The sequence below is a fragment of the Pinus tabuliformis genome, chromosome 4_1 (assembly GCF_031772625.1).
Source record: "Pinus tabuliformis cultivar Carrire ecotype Pingquan chromosome 4_1, CPIR1, whole genome shotgun sequence".
Lineage (NCBI taxonomy): Eukaryota > Viridiplantae > Streptophyta > Pinopsida > Pinales > Pinaceae > Pinus > Pinus tabuliformis.
Window position 1 is genome coordinate 694,456,121 of NC_142303.1, and position 10,311 is coordinate 694,466,431.

Below are 10,311 nucleotides of genomic sequence, written 5' to 3' on the forward strand. Positions count from 1 at the left end.
GATGCAAAAATGGATGCAAAAGTGGGAGTATCATATTCATAAATTTTGTAACCAAACGTCGGTGGTATCATATACATCAATTTTCTAACCAAACATTGTTGGTATCATATACATCAATTTTCTAACCAAACATTGTTGGTATCATATACCTAAGGTTAGCGACCTTGTAAAATAGTTGAGATATGGAGAAAAGTCCAAAGTTTGTCATATTCTTTAAATTAGAAGATATTATATACATGAGGTTAGACTTCTTTCAAAATAGCTAAGATATGGAGAAGAGTTCAAAGGTTGCCATATGCTTTAGATGATCCATGCCTAATGTTTGACCTTTCAAAAGTACAACTTGGAGATTGGCTATAGCTACTATGGATGTTTCTACTATTTCCGGTGGTGGTGATGCCTTAGGCGTAGGATCCGAGGTTGTTTCTACTACTTCCATTGGTATTGAAGCCTCAAATATAGGAGCCGAAGGAGAGGAAATAGGTGAGGTAACCAATGGAGGAGCAGAAAACAACGTAGTAGAAGTGACACATGGAATATACTAGGGTTATGAAGGCGACGTATACTAGATATATGGAGGGGTGGGATATGGAAAGGCCTCAACATGCACATATCCTTGCGAAACAAGAGAGGCCACTCACAAATTATAATGATGCATCTGATCGGTGCGCCTGGGATTTCTCTTTTTTAATGATTTTTCGCGTCGACAGAGTGACAGGTGGTGACTGCTGCTCAAATTAGCGATGCTCAAGGATGCGGAGGCAGGCTCGACTGTTAGGGAGAGGAGAGGGAGAGGATGCGTAAGCAGGCTCGACTGTTAAGGCCGCCATCACCTTTAGGTACTCGACCCCAAGGGAGAGGAGAGGTGCTCTACTTGCTCTTAGAAGCACCAGATGATGGGATGGATGATAACCCCTCCTCACTTATTAATAACCTCACCACCTTTGGATGCCCTATACCACTTGATTATGAATGGATCCCAGTCAGCATTGATATAGATTATCCCCCAATCAGACCCCATTGCTAGAAGAAGCGTGTCAACGCGAGACCCCCCCCCAATATGAGGTTCTTGGAATGCGACGGGACCCTTCGCTATGCTCAGGCGAGCTTGTGCTTTATATCTTCTGTACCGTCGTATGATCAATCGGACTAAACACCACTAGCTATCTATGATCGAGCTAGCTATGGTGCTTCCCACATTTTCTTTAGTCCTCTACCAAAATTTCCAAAGAATTGGAGATGATTCATTGGGAGTTCATATTAACCAAAGGACCAAAAAAAGTCAATGACATGAGTTTCTGATTTAACTTCCAATCAATTCAATGATCAGGTTCTATCTTTTCTCCTACCCTCAAAAAGATGAAGTATATCTCGCCTTGTACCCCTACCCGTCCCATATCTATGTAGTCCCCCGTTCCTGCCGCCCTAGCTTGGCTTTGTCCCGTTCCCGCTCTCCCTGCCCCCGTGCCCTCGCCTTCTTGAATTTGGTGACGGATGCGAAGGGATCAGAACGATGCCGAATTCTCGTATCTAACTACAATCAAACCTCGATCAGCGAACACCAATCAGCTTTGCCCCGAGCTCCCGAATAGCGGAGAAAGGGTTAATAATCGTGCCCAAAGTGATCTAGCAATCTTGATCTATCAGTGAATTCAATGTTCATAATATATCAGCCTGGGTCCGGTGATTGCTTGCTAAGCCTAGTTTGGTCGGTCTGTTCGTGTTTCACCTGCTCGCCTGTCCCCGGCCCGATGAGTGGTGCTTTTGTGTGTTGCTATGGGGAGTGTTGTGTGCCTAAAGTGTAGTAACGCCCAAGCGCCTAGAAAGTGTAGTCACCCACCAAAGTGTAAAATAGATTCTATTCAAGATTTAGGGACAACTCCACGGGATCGTCGAAGGGTTGAAGAAAAGACAAGACTGAACTCTGGACCAATCCTAATTCATGGTGATAATGGTGCCTAATTCATGGGGTTGGTTGCAGAACGAACATCTCGACCAAATCGGTTAAGATCGATCGTTTCTCGCTGGCATAGAAAGATTTGATTGTTAGGTCAAGAGATTTTCTTTGAGGTAAAGAGCTGGTAGGGGAGGAGGCACCGGCTTAGAGGTCTCGATCAGTGTGGCGTGACTATAGAATCCATCTTTCCTTCATTCATCTAAGTGGGCAAGAAAGCGAGTGAGTTTATCGCCATCTTCCATTTCACCGAGCGAACGTCTCTAAATGAGCTTAGTATCGGCGGAGAAGGAAGCATGAAGAAATCCCGCTCGAGAAACTTCGGGAGGTGATCACATATTCTGTGTTCGACTTCCAGATAAGCTGATGATCATTCCCAGTTGGTATAGTCTCGGGCCTTGTTTTTGTTTGTCTAAGTTCCGCTGCGAGTTTCGGAATATATGAGATATGTAATTACGCTTTCTTATAGGCGTACTTCCTTGATGCTTATTGGGTGGCCCCTTGATGCTTATTGGGTGGCCCCTCGATGCTTATTGCGACCTGCACGAATGGTGTAACGACTGCCCCGCTGTCTCCGACATGGACCCAGTGAAATTGAATTCTCCGTGAAGATGCGGAGTACCAACGGCTAGACGACGGAGTCACTCACTATTCATATGGTGAGGGTCCTCTCCTCTCCTTATTAGTCGAGCCCCCTAAAGGGTCCTCTCCTTAACAGTCGAGCCCCCTAAAGGGTCCTCTCCTTAACAGTCGAGCTTGCTTACGCATCCTTAACAGTCGAGCCTGCTTACGCATCCTTAACAGTCGACCCGATGGCCATTTTCTATACCTTACCTTCTGTGTTTCCTAAATACCTACCCACCTTCCGACTTCCTTCGACCTTTTCTGCTTCGCTCGACTAATCCGACCCACCTTACCTGATTAGGGGGGCCAGCCAGCCAACTAACCTACCTATTTACCGACAGACAACGATAGAGCCAGGTTGACCATACGATAGAGTTCAACATCACACAATAATCGAGGGAGTAAAGTAGGTGGCCACCATCACCTTTAGGTGCTCGACTGTTAAGGATGCGTAAGCAGGCTCGACTGTTAAGGAGAGGACCCTTTAGGGGGCTCGACTGATAAGGATGCGTAAGGAGCTTGCCTAGTAGTTGTTACTTACTCGCCTAAGAGCTTGCCTCTAGGTGCTCTAGCAGGATAGATTTTCTTTATGGATATTTGATTGGATTGATGGTTATCACTTCGAGCCTCTTGGTTACCCTCAATGCGGGAGGTCTGACTAATGGATATTTTGATTGGAAGGATCCACTCCCCAACCGACTGGATCCACTCCCCGCGCTTTTCTCTGAACCGACTGGATCCACTCCCCAACCGACTGGATCCACTCCCCGCGCTTTTCTCTGAACCGACTGGATCCACTCCCATGATGCGCTGGTAAGGATGCACTTCACTGATAAGGATGCACCTTACTGGTTAGGGCTTCGCGCTTAACTGGTAAGGACCTTTAGGTGCTCGACTGATAAGGAGAGGGCTTCGCCTTCACTGGTTAGGACCTTTAGGTGCTCGACTGATAAGGATGCGTAAGAAGGCTCGACTGTTAAGGATGCGTAAGCAGGCTCGACCATAGGGAGAGGACCCTTTAGGGGGCTCGACTGATAAGGATGCGTAAGCAGGATCACCTTTAGGTGCTCGACCATAAGGGAGAGGAGAGGATGCGGAGCACGCTCGACCAACGCCATCATGCCCCCGGCAGGGCTCGACCAGCGGGAGAGGAATTTATTGCTTGCTTGACGTTAGGAAAGCAAGGACCGGCAGGGGCTCGACTGATAAGGAGAGGATGCGTAAGCATGACTCGACCCACGACCCCCCCACCCAATAAGTCAAATCAATTTATTGCTTGCTTGACGTTACCTCCTTTGTATACCTCTTCTTCGTTCACCGCACATACACGCCCGTAGCACCTCATTCGTAGCAGCACCTAATAACCTAGCCCCTCTTGGAGGCTAGGTAAACAGGAATTGGAACGGATTCTTCTACTGTGTCTGGAACTTTCATTGATGCTAATGCGATTTCAATTGGTGCTTAAACTATTGGGTCGAAGGTCAAGGTGTAGGGCTAAGGACCAACTAAGCAGAATATATGCTTTGGCGGAGGTTTGAACATATTTCCCTCCTCTCCCTTTTGGTCGAGCACCTAAAGGTCCTATTATAGCCACTATTTACCCACCCACCCCAATCCCCGGAGGTTTTCACATATTTCGATGGCGGCCTATATTATTTAGGGGTCACTCACTATTCCGATGGTGCGCAAAACAAAGGGATATGGATGAAGAATTAATAAAGAATGTAATTTGGACTCCTAGGATCTGGCGTCTTAGTTTTCTTCGCAGTAATAGATTCGATCATATAAAAACACCCAATTCATTGGGATCTTCGTATCAGTTCGGATCGTTAAGAAAACGGAGACAGTACACGAAGATTTAGGGTCATTTTCAGAATTAACTTTCCATGTTGGAGTTTATAGCCTTCGCGGTAGCTTCATCAATATTACCCACCAAATAAAAAGACTGTTCGATGGTCTGATAAGAACCATGCGCCTGCCTATCTATATGAACGGGATAGGGGAGCCCCGCTCTTAAGATGGGGAGAGTTTAGTTAGCTGTCTCCGTACATACTTCCTTCAGCACCCTGCCAATCAATAAGGTGCTCCCAGTGGCGGTAGTAACATAAAGTGTGTAGCTTTTCGGTGGCGGTTAGGATGTTAAGCGGATCATAAGAGAAGTGAATGCTATAAATAGTACAGGTGCATGCGTGCGAATAATAGTAGAGGTGGAAGGGGTGGTAGGAGGTTTCATCTCTCTTGTTCTATTCCCTCCGGCTGTGAAGCTTTATTTGAGGAATTAGTCGGAGGTCCTAACTCCTGCCATTGGGTTGGGACAGTCATGAAGCATTTCTCTGTGGGGATGGTTGTATGGCGAGATAAGTTCGTTAACATTCTCTTTCCCGTTCGTTTATTCTCCTAGCCCGGGTTGATTCGACCAGCAAGCAGCCGTCGTCAAGTTATTTCATCGTCTCTTTTGCCCAAGGGAAGAGAGCTCGGCGATCACCCTTTCTCGCACACACACTTTTGTGCATTATCTCATCCATTTAAAGCCAATACAATTTCTACTGCATTTATGGAAACAATTCAAAAGCTACATGGAAACCCAAAGATTATTGTAAGCCACAGAGATCCCATTTTCAATTATTGAAAGGGCCCTTTCTCCTCTGTCGTCTGTTGGTAAGGCCTTATTCTCCGCGGTAAGAGGTACTTCTAAGGTCTGACGTTAAGGATGCGCAAGCAAGGTTACTCCGCAGCTTCATCCGGTCCAACCGCTAGCAAAGTGAGGACAGCAGGGAGGTTCAGTTCAGGCAAGCTTTCTGGACAGTTCGGAAGCTAGCCCATTGGGACAATTCAAAAGCATAACATTAAAATTATGCATTCCTTGCCCCTCCACTGTGAATATGTTTTTCTCATGTTTGAATCCATTGGATGGACTTACATTATTAAAACACTTGTATTAGTTGTTAGTTCAAAATGATATGGATTACCATATACCATGGTGGTAGTTTTATTAACAGATATCTAACCATTCAATATAGTTGCAATGATTCTATAACTACTATGGACATATACATTTCACAACAATAAAAACCCTTTATTCTTGGAATTAACTAGAGTAAGTGAATAAAACTTGGTGCTCAAACCTTAATGCTTCTTTTTCTTCTGAGTTATGGAGCTCTTATCGCTGTTAGACCTGCATTATCAAAACCCATGCATCAGAGCTGTAGATCTAGCTATGGATATATGAATCTCACAACAATAAAATATTTTTATCAAAACCCATGTAGTATTGCTGGTATACCTGCATTATCAAAACTTGTGTATTAGGGAAATAGATCTAGCTATGGATATATGCATTCCAGAACAATAAAAATCCTCTATCTAAAACCCTTGTGTTAGCTATGGATATATGCATTCGAGAACAATAAAAATCATCTATCTAAAGCCCAATGAATTAGCTATAGAAATCACTTGTATCATCAAATTAGATCTAGTAAACCCATGTATCGGAAAAAACTAGATCTAACAAACACTTGTATATGTGAACTAGATCTTAGCAAACCCTTCTAGCAAATATATGTATCAGCAAACTGGAGCTATCAAACCCTGTATGAGCGAACTAGATCTAGCGAATATCTGTATGAGTGAAATAGATGTCGCAAATTGATATATGCATTGCACAAAAATAAAAACTCAAATATATTGACAAAGTGTATAGATATATAAGGAGGGAAAAAAGAGAGTGGGAAGGAAATTTAACAAATGAGGAAAAAACTATAATCTAACGAAATTCAAAAATAAATAAATAAATGAGGGAAAAAGAGAATATGGAGAAAATTTAATTAGTAATTATTTAATTAAAAAAATAGTTTTTTTTCTATTTTTAATACATAATATCTAATTTAAAACCATTTTATTTCCACTTTAGTTATATATTAGCCCTACTATTTAACCTTATTTTCATTCAATTTAAAAAATGTTTTTATTTATAATAATGGTATATATATATATATATATATATATATATATATATATATATTCTTTTTATTTGTTTAAATAATCTATTGTTTTATTAGTTTTTTTGACTAATTAAAGTTAACTTTTCTTTATACTTTTTGTATACATAATATCTAATTTAATACAATTAACCCTAGGATTTAGCCTTATTTATAGGACTTTTCATAACTTATTTTCACTTAATTAAAAATAATGTTCTTGCTTTTAATAATAATTTCTAATAATATACTTTTAATATATTCATCTTTATAAATATTTATATTTTTTGTATTTATATTTTTCCGTTATTTTTTTATTATTTTTATTTTTATATATGTTTAAATAATTTATTTTATTTTATTGGTTTTTGATTAATTAATGTTGACTTTCCTTTATATTTGATTTTTCCATTGAATTCAACCATTTTTGCATTATTTATTTCCACCATCTATGTCATGATGATGAGTATGGAACATTGACCCCAAAAATATTGTTGTGATTAATCCAAAGAAGTCATTCTCTTAAAACATATTCTAGATTATAATAATATTTAATTTCAATATCATCATGTTTTTTCATTCTTAGATTAATTTAGGTTGAAGGTACATTCTCATTCTCTAAAATAAAAATCTATATTAAATTAAGGTTGAATATATATTCTATTTTTCCAAATTATAGAAGTAGAGTAGGGTAAAATTAATATTAATTTAGGTTATTATATATTTGTGAAATACAAGAGATTGTATTGATTAAAATATTTGGCATTACTCTGAATCTATCAATCATAGAGAAGAATTGAACTTCTAGTGATGTAAACCTCTTTTTGAGTGAAAAACCTAAGAAAATATTTGCACCTTGAGAGATTTGATCCCTCTCGACATTTGATAGATTTGGAATTAAGATATATATTTGTTAGTTTTATCATATGTTGAGAGGGATCAAATGTCTTGAGATGCAAACTTATTTTGAGTGAAAATTTTGGGAAAATGTTGAAAGATGTGATTCCTCTCAATACTTAATAGATTAGTAATTAAGATGGACATATGCTTGTTCTTTATAATACTATTTATTATATATACATTTCACATCTCTATCTATAAAAATTCTTATTATTAATTTTATTATAATCCTTATAATACATATAACTACATACATGTAAAGGGAATTTTTTAGACATGTTTTATTACTATTTTAATTTAATTTTTTAATGTAATATGCATAGCATAAAGTATATATAAATAGGGAGTGTGCACATGCTTAGAAAAAGAGTTTATTGTAAGTATTAGGTATTTTATGTTTATTAACTAAATTTAAATTTAAAGTTTTGAAATGTCATACTTACAAATATGAATCTCCCCTCTATGGAATGACTAAGACATGCCAAGTTGGAGAGTGCATGGTCATCATCCCATCAAGCACTCACATATGAGGATGTGGACATGCACCCTCCCTATTTTCATTAACAAGCCATCATGAAGTTGTTTGGAGGATTGTTTGACATCACTCCAATTTGGTGTCAGATCCCTCTGGAACTATTATTGGTTTAATGGTTGCAACTGAGTTGAAATTAATATTATTTACATTATTGGGGTATTTATTTCTAGAGTCATGATTGGTTTCATTATCAACCTACAAGCCTCTGCAGAACACTCATAATTTGTAGGTGTGGCCATTTTCTCCAAGAACTAGTCATAATTTGCACAAGGTAGATGTTAATTCAAGTTACAAGGCCTTGTAATGTATTCAATTATTAACATTCAAGGGCTATTGTTTGTCAACTACAATAATTCCATAGGAGGTTTTCTCTAGGGATACTATTTTAACTCTTATAGTGGATAATTTGCTACCCTTTGTTGTTTCCTTTTTTCTATTGTTCTCTCCCAATGCATCCCCTGAGCATCAGTTACAATATTTTCTCTTTTATTTTTTTTGTGTCAACTTTAAACCCCTCACTTAGATTGTTATAGTCAGGCTTGGCTAGGTTTATCCTTCGCTTTGGATATATTTTTCAAGTAAGGAACAATCCTTCGCCTTTAAGTCTCTAAATCCATCCTTGAGAAAACTCCTCATCTCCGAAGCTCCTCTCCTCCTTGGCTTCCACTACCCTTCACTTCCATCTCTTAAGAAAACATTCATATTTTAGTAAGTTCGTGTTATCATTGATTGAAGCTTAAAATGCATTGTTGATGCACTCAAAGCCTACCTGGAGTGGCCCACTACATAAAATGGGGCTTTTGAGCCCAATAGAAAGTTTAAACTTCAACACCTTTGTATTGCATCCACACTCACTGAATATTCATGACAAACTGATGGCAATGAAACATGACATTGTAGGAAAGCACAAATGTTTGATAGATATCGAAGTGTCTAGAGAGGTAGCATATTGGGTGCTTATCACAAAACGCAATAGAGGAAGATACAACTACTACATGTATATTATTAATATCTACTAGAATTTGAAAATTCTATTGGGTACTGTATTGTTGGATCACAATGAGGCCAAGGAGGAATTTTTCCTCATGTTCCATGAGTTACAACTTTCCATGAAAAACCTAAAGAAGCACTTGAATCAAATTGAATATTCCTTGGGGATTCCTCCATATCTAGGCTATGTGAAAGGTAGTAGCAAAGAGCTAATCGTAGTGGAAGAACCAAACTCTTCTAATTTTGAATAATGGGTTATATTCAATTGGTTCGGAGGTTAAACTAGTTAGTTATTTCTCATATTCCTACGTTGACTACATGTACAAACAAGACAACTAAAACTTATGCCCAAACAACCACCATTAACTTGGCTTATTCCACAGGACTAGGTAGCCCACAATACCCAGGCGGTAAAAGGAAGAAGAATAAGAAAACTTTTTTGAATTAGTAGAAAGAACCATAAGCTCCAAATGCCAATGTCAGGGGAAAGAAAGAGTGAAAGCTAAAGTTCCCATGTAAGATTTGTGTTAGGGGCCATATGGAACATCATTGTCCAACTTTGGATGAGGTCAATGAGAATAATACTTAGTGAAATCTCGCCACACAACCTATTTTGTTGAACAATCATTTCCCACCTCAACAACAATGTCACATCATGATTGTTGCAAATATTGTACCTCCATAAGGGGGAAATGTAGCACATTTTCCTAGTGGGGATGCACTTGTGACCATTACGTTATGTTGATCTAGGTGGATATTGGTGGCCACCCACTAATTCCACTTGGACCCCCACCATTGCTTCTTTCAGTTTTTCAGTTTCCTTAATTGTAGCATAGTTTACTATTTTTAGCAATTTTTTCAAGTCCTAAACTTCCGGAGCTGTTTTGAGGCCCTAAACGACGTTTTTTTGGAAATCTAACATGTCATGATTTTATAACCAAAATCGTCTTTTCTGTCATATTCATCGGAGAGATCTTTCCAACGGGCTATCATGCACATCAAACGGAGATAATATGACCAAGTCGCGACCCCGGGAGGTTGGCTGTCCAACTCACCCCAATGGGGCCCATAAACTCTTGGTGTTACATCTCCTCGGGTTAGGGTTTTGGTTGTTTATGGTTTTCTCTTATTGTTCAATAATAAAAGGCCCTTGAGCCTCATTGTAAGGCAGTTCAGAGGCATATAGCCACCACATCTCTTCTCAGAGATAAGCTACCATTGCCCTAGCTGGTTTATTCCATTTTTGTTTGTAAGCATATTTCAGTATTTTACATTAATGAAGTGAGGTATTATTTCTGCTGCATCTCTGTGTTTATGGTTATCTCTGTAAT